We start from the raw sequence: 13,681 nt of genomic DNA, 5'->3' as shown, positions 1-13,681 counted from the left end.
CCCTACTCTGCCTTGAAGGATGTGTATTTTTCTACCTTTCTACCTAACCAACCAAAAAAAAAAAAAAAACAATATGGGATTTTCTGGATTTCTCAGTTCCTGAAACAACTCATGGCCACAAATGAGTAGTCTCAGTGGAGAAGAAGGCAGAAGGCTAAAGAGGAGATAGTGAACTAAATGGCATTGAAGATCCTGTGGTCTGGGCCAAATTGTGATTGTGTCTCTTTTTAATATATTTGGTAATTTTTAATGACAAAAGTGCTTATTCTATAATATTTCCTTATTTTTCTGAATAATTTTAATGTGTTTGAACATTTTCTTTTATTCTAAAATATTTCTTTATTTTTCTGAATAATTTTAATGTGTTTGAACATTTTCTTTGTTTTTCTTCAGGAGGTGTTTTTGAAAATTCAAAATCTTGAGTCATTTGTGATATATATCCCCCTCTCAATCCATATAAGATTTTAAAAGTGCATTTCTGGTTTTTTTTAGTATGAATATAAACTTTTCAGGCCGCATAAACTTTTCTTGTGAATCATGAAAGCCAAACCCAATGGGAAGAAGTAGAAAAGAGAGAAAACCTGGGCATAATTGGTTCAGGGCTGGGAGAACAGTGCCAGAGAAGGTACTTACTCCAGAAACCTTCCCCTTGCCACGTGCCCCTGTAGCAGGGCTCTTCCTCCTGGAGCCATCCATCACAAAACACTGTTTTTCACTGCTGCTCTTGCAGGGGTCGTGCTGGGAGGGTCCCTCCCAGCTGACTTGAGCAAAGTAAACGCGGTGTTGAGTTGCTTGGCGTCCACCTTAGAACTCAGTGTGGAATTTGGGAGCTCTGTGGGGCCCCCAGTGCTGCTCGTTAGCCCGTCCTCACATCTCAGCAGCAGCCTGGCCAAACCTCTGCTCTTCGTGCCTCTGCTGTGCCCCGGCACCACAGGCACAAATAATTTTGGATAAGACTGCACTGAAGTTTGATTTAATAAATCTCTCTAATAAGTGCAACAAAGGAACAGAAAAGATCCCTTTGGTGGCTGAGCCAGCTTAAATGAGCAGAATGCTTCCTAATTAACAATCCAGTGGTTCACTTCGCGTGCTCGGCTTTATAAAGAGCAAAGTGAAAAATACTTTAAAAGCGTTCAAAGACATCTTTGTTTTAAAGGAGTAAAGAAATGCTGCTCTATCCACTGACCACCACCATGGACCATAAGGCCATGCAGCTCTAGGTCACTCTCACAAAATGGTTGCCAATATTTCCTCAGCAGACCCTCTATTGATTGCATAAATACAGTACAGTACCCATGAGGTAGCGTTGACCTGTCACATAGTAAAGATGTGGCAAGGCCCATAATTCATTACCAGTTGGAAATAGAACATCATTGGAGAGATAAGGATAACAATGACTTTCCATCCAATGATAAATTACTAGCAGCTGCATTATTTTCCCTCACTTATATATGGCTCTCTTTATTGAATTTAGCTTGAGATAAATAAATGATCTGCCAGGAGCCTGGTTAATATTACTTCTCTGGGACCCATTTCAGGCCCAACTAGGCTTTTGCTGATAATATCTTTAAGCTTTTCAGTAGGGAGAGACATAACATTTGTTTCTGACAAGAACCCTATGTCGCCTTATCTGTTTCATTTGAGAGGCCGTCGACCTCAGCTTCTTTAGTTAAAATGAGAGCTTTACTGTAGAGACTAAGTTCTTGAACTTGACTCTCTTCTTACAATGAGATTATATGTCCTGGTTGTAAATTCAAAGCCACACATGATATACAGTTATTCTTAGCATTTCCTGTTGATCACAGGGTGGTATTGATTGCCCCTGCTTTTGAATCTTTCTCTGATTTGTTTGAAAAGAAATTCCATCTTTTTTTGTGTTATTATTTTTCACGCCACAGTAATCTGTGAGCTTGTTGATGCACACTCGTATTTAACTTCATGCATTTGTTCCACTTGAAAATGACTGTGTTTTTTACAACCTCTCCCTCCTCCTTTTACCTTAGAAAAGAAGGCTTAACAAATATATCCACTTGATTAAAAATAAAAAAGTCAGTTGAAGAACAAAAGATTAACTCTTTCTGTGAACTAAGGTGCCAGAGAAGGCACTTGAACTCCCAAAATTCTTTTTCTTGCCATTAATAATTGATGTACTGCTTCAGTGATCCAGGCTTTGCAGGTACTGTTGGAAGAGAGAGAGCAGGGAGGGGATACAGTGAAGGTGTGAGGCAGCAGGCAAGTTCAGCCTGTGCTGCACTTCTACAGTAACTGTTTGGATACCTCCATTGTGGTATTTTTGTTATTTCTGGGAAGCCCTCTCATCAGGTTTTAGATTAAAATCAGACAGTTGCCATTTTTCATACAGCGTGAATTAGAGGAAATTAAACCCAACCACTTCTGATAAATCCTCTCATAAATAAACTGGCTGGTGGTGTTAAATAAAAGTCCAGCCACAGTTTGATTCACATTGCAGAGAACAAAGAACGAGTTCTGCCTATTTTAACACTCCATCATTATTATTGTTATTTATACTATAGGAATGCCTAAAGGCTCCAGCTGAGTTTGGAGCCCCCATCTGCTAAGTGCATAATCAGGCTTGCCTGGAAGAATTTGCAATAGCAATAAGATGGGAAAAAAAGGGGAAGGAACTATTACATCTTTCTGTGCCTTTTTCTTTACAGTTGGGAAACTGAGGCATAAAGAAGGAAAGGAATCTGCTCAAGGCAGTGAGGAAAATCTTCGGCAAGGTTGGCAACTTCCAAAAGATCGTCTGAGTTTCTGCCAACTCTCTTGATGTAAGATCCTTTCCTACAGTCTTTTTGGGGGGTCACCTGTCTCCTTTATGGTTTCCTGTCTCCTTTATGCTTTCCCACTAGGCAAAAGTTAGAAGATAAAATGGCAATATGACAATAAATCTCTTTTATCTGATGTTAGAAGAATTTGCGGTTAGAAGAGGCACACCCTGAATGGCATCTTGCATAGATTTGTGTAAAAGGAGATATAATCTGTGTGCATTTTAATTTTAATTTGAACAATGTCTTGTCTTGAAATGAAATAACGAAAATTTGCCTTTTTGTATAATAGGAGTAGTTTTGGCATGTACTGGCTATTTGCCTTTTCACATCAGAAGATAAAAAAAATCTTGCACAATGCTACTAAAAGGCAGAAAGGTTAATATTTATTAAATCAGAAAAATAGGATAGTCATGTGACACTCAATCTGTGTCAGCCAGAACCAGTTCTTGTTTACCTTGAGAGGCTGACAGAATCTTCTCACCAATAAATATTAGCTAAACTCTTCAGAAATTAATTTCCCTTACAATCACAAACACAGGCAGCAGGGGAAGGGAAAAAAAAAAGGATGGTGGATATGAAATAAATTATTTGCTGCCAAAGAATGAGAATGCATTTTCCATTTCTGCTGTGCTGCCATTCTAATGTTTCCCTGAGAACCCGGAAAGTATCAGGATGAGATTCACACACACACACAAAGCCAAATTAAAGTGGCTTCATGCAGAGCTTTCCATAGTAGAATGAATTGACTCCTGTGCCCTCTTGTACACACAAGATGTGTGAGCAGAGGGAGGGGAGGAGGACTGCAGCAGGACACTGATGTTGTAGTAGTCCCCAGAGCAAGCTGGGGCAACAGTTCCAGGGGGTTCTGACCACAGATTCCTGTAGCTTTTTCACCAGATTACTTATCTCACCAGATATTCTGTGTGGTGATCTGTTTGGGCCTGGGGATGTATGGATTGCTTCTTGGAGGGGTGAAGTCATCAGACCTCCCCACTTCTATCCAGACCATGTCATTGCAGCAGGAAAGGGAAATATATAACACTGGAAAAGTTACTCTAGCGAATCGTTCTTACTGAGATCCCTGTGCAGTGGTGAGTAAATGCAGTGACTCTTTTCTGTGAGACTTGGAAAGTGACTTGACCAACACGTGGGGAGGCTCAACTGGAAATAAAACCCTTTTGGATTTGATTATTAAAGCACCCTTCCTTGTTAAGAAGTGACTGCTTTTTCCTGCAGTATGGGGAGTGCCTCTGTATTACCAGCTATGTGGTGTTCCATCTGTTGCATTGCTCTTTCCACAGAATTAGTTTTTCTTTTTTTTTTCTACACGAGTCATGCCTATAACAGTTTCTTTGTCTACTGTGAAGCTACCGTAGAGTTTAATCTTCAGCAAGGTGCTGAGAGGTTTTGCAGCATTGCTGTCAGTACATCTTTGACAAGAATCTTTTGCAAACTTTGGCAGAGGAAGTTTAGCTTCTGTATCTACCTCCAAATCTAGTTGGGTTCAGCTGAGCCACAGACTCCTTGTCTTTTGATGCTTAGTCAGCCTCCACTCCGACCACCTGTGTGCAGGAACACTGCAGTGACTTCCCTGCTAGTTGTCAGATGCCATCTTTGCAGGCAATTAGACCCACCTTTGGTGATGATTATTATCCCTCCCTCTGGATCACCACCTTTACAGACAATTTACAGTAACAGATCACACCAGTGCTCTGTGGTTCACATCAGTGTCGGGTGTGCAGATTTAACCTGCCTTCTTCAGTGATGGTTCAGGAGTGGTGTGGTGTTAGTCACTTGGAGTGTTATTCACAGGGACCTGGGCCAAGGCCAGCAACTCAATTCACATTATTGGCTGAGCAAGAAAAATGCCACTGGTGCTGACCTTGTCATAAATCCCCAGCCCCTGTCCCCATGCCACCAGCTCTCCAGACCAACCTTTTAAAGACTGATTGTATCTGCGTTCCGGTTGCCAAAATTGTTTGGGATTTTTGTTATTTCAACTCTGTGGTCTCAGAGGAGCAAATTCCTCAATAATTTTGCTTTCTCATCAGCCAAAGGCGCCACTCTGTGCTATGTGCCAGCAAGGCTGGAGAACAAGGCTGTCTTTAAATGAAAAAGCCCTGCCTTTTTCTCCTCGCATTCGTACAAGTTAAACATGACTTCTTACTTCTGTCATTCATCCTATTAAGAAAACCCCAGACTGCCAAGTGTAACCTCATTTGCCAGATTCCAGGGGATGGCAAGCATTTATACCTGAATCATAAACCCTGAAGGAAGGGCCTTATCTGATGTGGTTCACCAGGCTTAATGGACTGGTCTATGCAGCTGCATCACCTTGGGTAAGAACTTCAACAGAGCCTCTTAAAAATAGCCTGCTTGATGTTACATGCATTGTGCCCAAGGACACAGGTGTTTATATTTACAGACTTTGTACTTGACTGCTTTAAGTGGTTCTTTGGTGGTTGGATCTAATTGAGCAATATTCTAAACTGGGTTTGATTCAGTTTGGAATTCCAGCTCTGCAGCGAGATTTTGGATCAAATGTGGTTTGACCAGTTATCATCCTCTCTCGGCCTCACTCGTAGGATGGAGATGCATTAATGTTGTGATTATTGCATTAACGCATTAGTGTTGATGATGTAAGACTGAAGGAAGACTTTCTTTGCTTGTAGCCATTACTGCTGAACCAGTTGTTCTGATGATTTACCCAGAAAGCCCTAACTGTCCTTATAAATGTAAAATTTCTTTTTTTTTTTCTCTTCTTGAGCAGATGGAAGACTTAGATGGAAAGGAATAAAAACATAATTTGCCAAAGCCCTCAATTAATCATAATCAAGTTTGTGCATGTTATACTCTACAAGGGTAACAACAATGAAACACAAGGAGAAAAGGATGCTTTCCTCAGGCAATTCTGGAGACATAAGAGCAATAAAGAAGCATACTTCAGAATAATGTGGAGATATATGACTGCACTAAATAAAAATGCTTCTTTAACGTACTGTAAAAATAAAGATGTTTAGTTAGATTTATCATTCATGTTACAAGCACAAATTGATCCCCTGGACTACGCTATTGGCTCTGAAAGTATCCAAGGGATGGTTTCGACCCACTCTTTTCTGTAATTACTTAAACATTGTTTCATTTGTTAAAGAGACAACTCGATTATTCCTTTTTACTCTGAGGTAATAAATATGGGGCACCTTGATCACACAGATACGGATTTTTGACTTTTACACTATATTTAAGCCATCTTTTAATTGGATATAGTGAGAGGGATGGCTTACTTATTAGTTTCCACGAGTCACATCCAAACTTGTGAAAAGGCATTTTTTTAAACTAGTTTTACAAATAGCAACATGTTAATTGAAAGCAACCCCACTCCCCAAATCCGCTCTTGATTGACTTGAGAACATTCAAAACCAGCGAGATTCGTTTCTGCAGCCTCATTCAACCCTTGCAATGAGCAAATGAAACAATTGTTTTATTTGTAAGAGGAGATTATCCCTTGAAGGCAGATAGGAGGATACTGCCTACAGAACCCCATTTGCAGGCACAAAGAGCGCTTAGTCAAGTTTTGGCAGTGATACTGAAGCTATTAGTTTTGGATATGAGTTCACTGATGTTCAGTGCTGTAGATTTCCAGTTAGTTCATGAAGGGCCTTTAAAAATTACACACAGAGCTTCATTAATTGCCTCAGAAAAGAAGCAACAAATATCAGGCCCTTAAAGTGTGTGTGCACAGAATGGCCATTGATTTCAATGAATATTCCCCACTGGAGAACTGATCCTACGTCCTGGGAAGGCAATCACAGTTTTTACAGTGGTTGCATCAGTCACTGCCCCAAAGTGCAAGGGCTTTGGAGGATCAGGCCCCAGTAGCTGCTGTCTTCTATCTATCTCTCTATCTAATTTATCTACACATCCACACACATGCATATATATAATCCTGATTCACTGTGTTAAAAGTGTAACAGTGATTTTTTTAACTCAAGTTGGAGACTTGAGACAAGATGCCAAACGCAGGGTCTTTCAAAAGAAAGAAAGAAATAGAAATCCAGCTCTGTGGTCTTGAAGGGTTTTTTTGTGTCTGTTATTCCATTTGATAGAGAAGTGCCTTAACATTTGTTCTGCAACCAGCTATCCATAAAGGAGAATTTCCTATGCCTACCTTGCAAATGGCACAACCTCATGTGATCCCTGATCACAACAAATTGATTTATTTAAATAAAAATAATGATCTTCTTTGCTTTCTCCAGCCCCAGCAGCAAAATCCCATGTAACCCTGATCAGCAAATTGATAGTTATCTTCTTTTGCCCTCCTTTCTCAAACCCAAACAATACCACCCTGATCCCCAAGTAATAAGAAAATGATTTATGTAAACAAAAATAATTATCTTTCTTTGCTCTCCACCCTCTGACTGTATAATCTCAGCAGCTCCTTGTTTAACAAATTGATTTATTTAAATTAAACAAATGGTGATCTCCTTTTGACCTCTGTGGAGCACTTCTGTGGCAAACTCCTACCACTGCCACCACCTTACCCATATGCTTAGAAGGATGTATTTTAAAATATAGCAGCACTTTAAACTAACCTTGATACTTTGTGATTCCTTTAATCAAAGCTCATGGAAGCTCTGCTTCTGTGCAATGAAATTAGGATGTGTGTCATCTGAAAAATAAGAAAAGTAACTTAAATATACCTTCCTTCATACTTTTTATGGCAGAGATGGTTATTAATTTAATTTCCCAGGTGAAACTGTACAAAGGGTGGCTGTGTGAGGTTTGTCTACACCCACCTCGTCCTCAAGGTTCTTTGCAGACAGACTTTAAAGCACTGACAAACTCAGTGCACAAATATGTGTGAGGCCACCTCCCCTAAAACACTGACAGAGCCATCTAGTGCCAGCCTGCTCCCTGACAGACACCACCAACAGCTGATGGGTGAAAGCAGGAGCTCCAAGGGTTTCATCCGTTATGTTTTATGGTTCTGTCCAACCACAGTTTGTGTTGTAGGACTCGGCCTCTCACTGGCAAAACTTCCACAGGCACGAGGAGAAGCAGAGTCCTGCTTGTCAATGGTTCCAGTGATGTGATCTTTTTGTTCCACATTCAACAGTCCTGAAGGTGTATAAATACATATAGATGTATATGTATCTGTGCATTTTTTACTGTGCTGGTTTAAGTTTGCATTTGCTGTGCTGTCCAGCCAGTATCTCTGTTTTGTGCAGCTGCTACTTAAACAGTCATTTTGGCATTATACAGAATTACATAATTATATGTGCCATAAGCAAAAGTGCAAATAGTCCCACTTAACACCTAATCATGTGATATCTGTTGTGAAATGCTGGTGAAGTAGCCAATAGATGTGACTGTTACTTTGCTCTTAGCTCTGGTTCTTTGGAGGCGAGTACGGACTGCAGCTGGAATTTGGCATAGATGGAAGAGGGATTAAGTGATAGTGGGAGCCTGAGTGTATTGTATATAGAAACATTCTTTCCTCGACCAGTTTCTGTGGTGTGTAATACTCTGAGCAGGACATTGGTGTTAACCAGTCTCCCAGATTTGGAAATACTTTGCTTTTTTAGCAGTTTGTTCACACCAGGTGTCTGCTTTGGTTTCAGACCCACGGTGCTCTCTGACAGAAGACAGTGACATGACAGGAATGGTGACACAAGGCTCTTACTGTTACATTCAATAATTGATTCTTCTGGATGGATTGTGACTCCCTAAAGGTTGCAAAGAGAGGTAAGAATGATTGGACAGCTTCAAAAACATTGGTTCCTTCCAAAGTCAGGAAGTTTTCACTCCCTTGAATCCTTCCCCTTCACGGTCCAGCACTTTTTGTGACTCTTTGGAAATACATGGGAAAATCATTAAGAGAGATTGTTTTTATCAACCAGTCATTTTCTTCTTTCTTTTCCCAGTAATTTTAAGTGGGTTTTGTAATGTTGAACACTGAATTGGGAATCACCATGTGAAAAACGTGTTTGTGTCCATTTTTATGGTTGCCACAAACTCTCCATAGGAAATCCAGATAAAAGGGAAAACATTGCAAAAACTGGACAAGAAATTACAAAGTAAAAATATGGACACTTCTGAAGTTTTTCAAATCCCACTTTTTTTAATTTTAAATATATTTTTTATTCTTCCAAATGCCGAATAAGTGAGGTTTTTGCATCTGAATACTTTTGGAGATACAGTCTCAAAATATACTTGGATATTTGTTTCAGAATATTCAATTTCAAAATTCAGTCCTTCCCTTGCATCTGCATTACCTGTACTCCTGACTTGGACAAGTAAAATGAGGTGAGACTCAGACTAGAAGATTATGCAAAAATGTTCCTATAAAAAAAATAATAACCTTGTTCTGAAATTATACCTGGAAGATTAGAGCTGCAGCCTTTTAAAAAATTCAGCCACTCTGTATTGACTTGCCAAGAGAGGCAAGTATTTCTGCAGATGGCTTGGAATTAGTAGAACATGAAATAATGTCAATGGTACTGGTAAGAGGATTAACCAGCAGTTCTGATGTTATTGAACGGTTTGCAGAGACCATATTAAACAGCCACATCAGTCCACAGGTCAGCCCTGCAGTTCTTCTGCTAAGCAAACACAGATGTAGAGTTCCCTTTTTCGTGGCCATCATTTCATGCCTTTGACATATGTGAGGCTCTTGGGACTCAGTGGCATATTTACAGCCTGGACATTAAAGATTCCTTTTTTTTTAGATGATTAGTGGACATCGACATCTAAATCAGTAGTAAAAAGAAAAGCAGGAACCCAGGACAGTGGGGAAGGACTCCAGCAATGCAAACATGTAAGTGAAAGATTAGGCTGCTAGAAAGTTCCCTGACGAAACACCGGGGGCTTTTTCAGTTGATGACAAAAATTCTCCTTAAGAATCCAGTCAGTTTTAAATCTCTTTTTCTTTTGGGTTGATCTTCTCTTTATTTGGCCAAAGCTGCCTATGAAGTTGCAGTGGGTGAATTTCACAAGGCGAGAGGAGTTCAGCTCATGTCAGCACTGCCAGGCCTCTGTGCTTGTTCAAAGTTTGTGCAGATCTCCTGGGGCTACAAATTGGCCAGAAGAAATTGAGGGAACAGTCTGTCTTACAGTATTCCCGCTCCCTTTCTCTTCCAACAGAAACTTTGGCAGTTCTTTAACATTTTCCTCAACTTTTTGTTTTTCTGAAACTGGGAGTCAGAAATTAAGAAAATGAATAACACAGCTATGTGATAAACAGGGGTTTTTTTAATGCACACAAAATACATACTTACCTGTGTGTAGCGAGGACATGGTGGGACAGGTTCTTCTTTTATCTGGATGGTTTTACGTGTCTCAATCCTGAAAAGTTGTGCGGTTTCCAAATAAACATATAGGTACAGACAAACTGTGTGTCAAGGCAGAGCTCCTGAATGTAAAGGTTGTTGACAAAGAATTCGTTTAGAAAGGAGGAGATAAACCAACTGATAAATTACAGAGCCTTTGGTCAGTAATTGTTTAATATGATGCAAATTTTAAGTGAAATTTCCAGCATACAACTGCTCCACGTGTAGCCACTTCTTCCTGTGAGAGGAAATAAATATGCAACTGGAGAGTGTAACAATGAATTACATTCAACCTCAGAAGTGCTTTAGCATGTCTTCAAGAGCTGCTGCTGTCTTCAGTGATGGATTATAAGTTAGCATGAGATCCCACAGGCATGGCAAGGTATTTATGTAGTGTTCTGATTGCTCAGACACCTCCAACAAATGTACAGTCAGTGCGAACAGAAATCAGAGTATCACTATCTCCCACTTTATTTCATTTGTTTATATTTCGCAAGTGCTGGAATATTACAAACCACTGAGCCCAACTATAGTTGGAATATAGTTTCCAAAGCTTATTTACAGTAGCTTTCAGTCACAATGGGTGATGGTATATTAATCCAAAAGTAGTTCCATTGATTTCAGGAGGTCCAGTCCTTGTACAGCTGAGTATATCTAGATTTGGTCCCATGTTTGAAATGTAGAAAGAGCTCATTTCCTGCCATGTTCTTAAATGCATGAACAGTTTGAAAAAAGCCCTACCCTGAGCTCTCCCCAAAAAGCTAGTAATAGTGCAAAATACTGACAAGGCTGGTGGGACGCAGGTTTTGCAATATTTTATTGTGTTGCAGAAATGGTGATAAAATGTTCCTCAGTTATACATAGATGGATGTGCGTTCCATGTGGTGTTTTCAACTGTGTACTTACACCACTCCAAAATCCCAAGGAGAAAAGGAAAAGCTGAGATTCACATCAGTAGCAAAGAACATCAGGTGATGTTGATTTAAAGAAAACATTAATCAATCCAGATTTGCTTGGAACCGGGCCCAGGTTCACTCAACAGGTTGGTGAACCTTAGCAAATGTTTCTGTGAATCTGTTCTGTGTTTTGACTTTGTAACGTGATCTGAAATCATCTGAGTTTCATGTGGTTTTGTTGTGCATGTTTTGGAATGCTCCTGGGGTGAATCCAGGGAAAGACAGGGGTGCTAAATTTTGCATGACGCATAAGGTAAGCGGTGTTTCACTCTTCCTGACACCCCCTGATACCAAAGTGAACAACAGTTGATGCTGTCAGCAGAGTTTTGAAAGAGGAGACAATCACTGTCTGTCAGGCTTCTTGTGTCTCCAACAGTCTTTATTGTGGAGCCAAGAGACAGTCTTCAAATCATACCCTGAAAAGCGTTATCATGAGTTTTGGACTGTTATTTTCTTTTTCTCTGTTTCTGGTAAATGTCAAAAGTTTTACTGTGTAGGCAGGTACTGGAGTTGTGAACAGTGTGTTAGGCTTCTTGATGTATACTGGTTTGAAGAAGTTATACAGTGCTAGGTTTTTATACTGACTCCGCGGATGAACAACTTGTGTTTTAACTTCATTCGGTTTGGATGTGAATTCATAAATAGGTGTACTCAGCCTCTGTATAGCTGAATATAAAGTATTTAAGATCCATCTACACCAATCAGGTAAAAAATATGATGAGGTGACAGTTTCTATTAATTTTATTTTTAGTCCAAACTAGAGCCCAGAGCAATAGAGATGTGAGACACTCTGCAGAAGAAACAAAATCTAATTCATCAGAGGATGCCAAATTTTTCATTCTGTTTCAGAGTGAGCAACAGAATTTTGCTGGAGTTGGGATTTTGGAGAGAAAGGCAGATGGGAGGAGCTGTTTATTTTTTTTACACTGATTTACTGCCTCATAATTGAGACCCATTTGTGGATCAGTGTTATGACAGAGAGCTTAGAGAAAAGGAGGTCAGTGAGTTTAGCTTAGTGGCCTGGCATATATACAAGGTCAGACTAGATAATTTAACTGTCACTTCTGGCCTTAAACTTGAGGAAACTGAAGATGGAAAAATCAAAGTCTGCAGAGGTAATAAGTAAAAAAAAAAAAAATGTAACAGGCTGGAGTGTCCTTTAATGCCCCGGTTCAGCATTCCCTAACCCACCAGGTGCACTGGGGGACAGCCACAAAGTGGAGTGGCCCTGTCGGTCCATTTGGAAGCACAGCAGGAAGGAAGAACAGTTAGCCCATAATATTCAGGTTGAAGCTGATGTCTTCATTCTCCTCTAGAATAGTTGTGTTTGTACCCCCTTGTACTGTTGCATTTTTCCCCTAAGGTTGTCTCACTTATTTAACTCGACACACGGAGCACCCCTCTGAGGTCTTTGGGACCCGAACCAGCATTGGAAGCGACAGCCCAGATAACACAGGTAATCATATCAGACCTTGTGGGACTGCACTGACTACTTTTTAATTGATAATTCCAATTTTCTGCAATAAATTTATTTCTTAATTGCATACATCATGTCATACATGGTAGCTAATGATTACCACTAGTTAAAGTTTGCAACCTTCAAGACATCCTCCTCCCTTCCATATAACCGTAATTTTCCTTCCAAATTAAGATTTTCTCAGAAAGAAAATGAACAAAACCTGCACGTTATATCCAATTCCGTCCAAATAAAAGAAGGTAAATTTAAGGTGCTAAATTAAGTAAGTGATTTTAATTAGCGGATCATTTCAGGAAGATCATAAAACATTTAAATAACACTGAAGTTATGTATATTTAAGCAGTTTTATGGAGAATTAAAGTCTTAAATGGTAAATTTCAAATGTAAATACGAAAGTTGATGGAGGAATGTTAATTGCCTTTCCTAAGTTTCTCACATGGCCTAGATGTTAGGAGAGGTATCAAGAATTACATTCACAGTAATAATGTGCCCAATCCAAAGCTTATTAAAGTCCTTGGAATTTTTCCATGGATTTTAGAAGCCATTGTATGAAAACAAGAAATGCTTTTAAATGTCTAACCCCCAGTGCTGTGGAAGTCACTTACATGCCAAAAATCATATATGTGATGTCAATAGTCTAAAATATTGGTTAATTTATAGTTTAAGATTCCTATTCATAGCCAAGAAATTTAAACTGACCTTAAGAACTTATCCAGTTACCCTTTTGAACAAATAAAATTACGTTTGCAGCAACAGACATTTTACACCAACAGATTAGTTTACATAAAAGGAAAACTCACACACCAGGAGAAGCTGCTATGATTGGACAACAAAACGTGCCAACAAATTGGATTACCAAGAATGTGAATTCTCACATGCCTGTCCATAGCTCAGCGGTACTGTTACATTATTTTTGATTCAACTAGATCAAATTAAAACTTAATTTTTACAGTTTGATAATAATGAAATGCATAATGTTTGAAAAACTAATGAAATTCAAATCAGGGGTAGTAAGGCTGAAAAGTCACGATGTGTACATTTGTCCAAATTCCCTGTTGTAAACCACTTGGAAATGAATATCCCATTGGAAGAGGGAGCACAGAAAGTGGACCTCAGCAGAAGGTTTCC

At 39.4% G+C, this 13,681-nt stretch overlaps 1 long non-coding RNA gene across 1 annotated transcript; it reads left to right on the top strand.

The window, feature by feature from the left end:
* Window positions 1-2,684: 2,684 nt before the first annotated feature.
* LOC116793551 lies at window positions 2,685-9,606 on the top strand. The gene is made up of 3 exons (XR_004359524.1): window positions 2,685-2,792; window positions 8,414-8,537; window positions 9,521-9,606. It is a non-coding gene; the product is annotated as an uncharacterized LOC116793551 (long non-coding RNA).
* Window positions 9,607-13,681: the final 4,075 nt, after the last annotated feature.

This window comes from Chiroxiphia lanceolata, chromosome 13 (assembly GCF_009829145.1).
Source record: "Chiroxiphia lanceolata isolate bChiLan1 chromosome 13, bChiLan1.pri, whole genome shotgun sequence".
NCBI lineage: Eukaryota > Metazoa > Chordata > Aves > Passeriformes > Pipridae > Chiroxiphia > Chiroxiphia lanceolata.
This window is presented reverse-complemented; position numbering and strand designations above follow the sequence as displayed.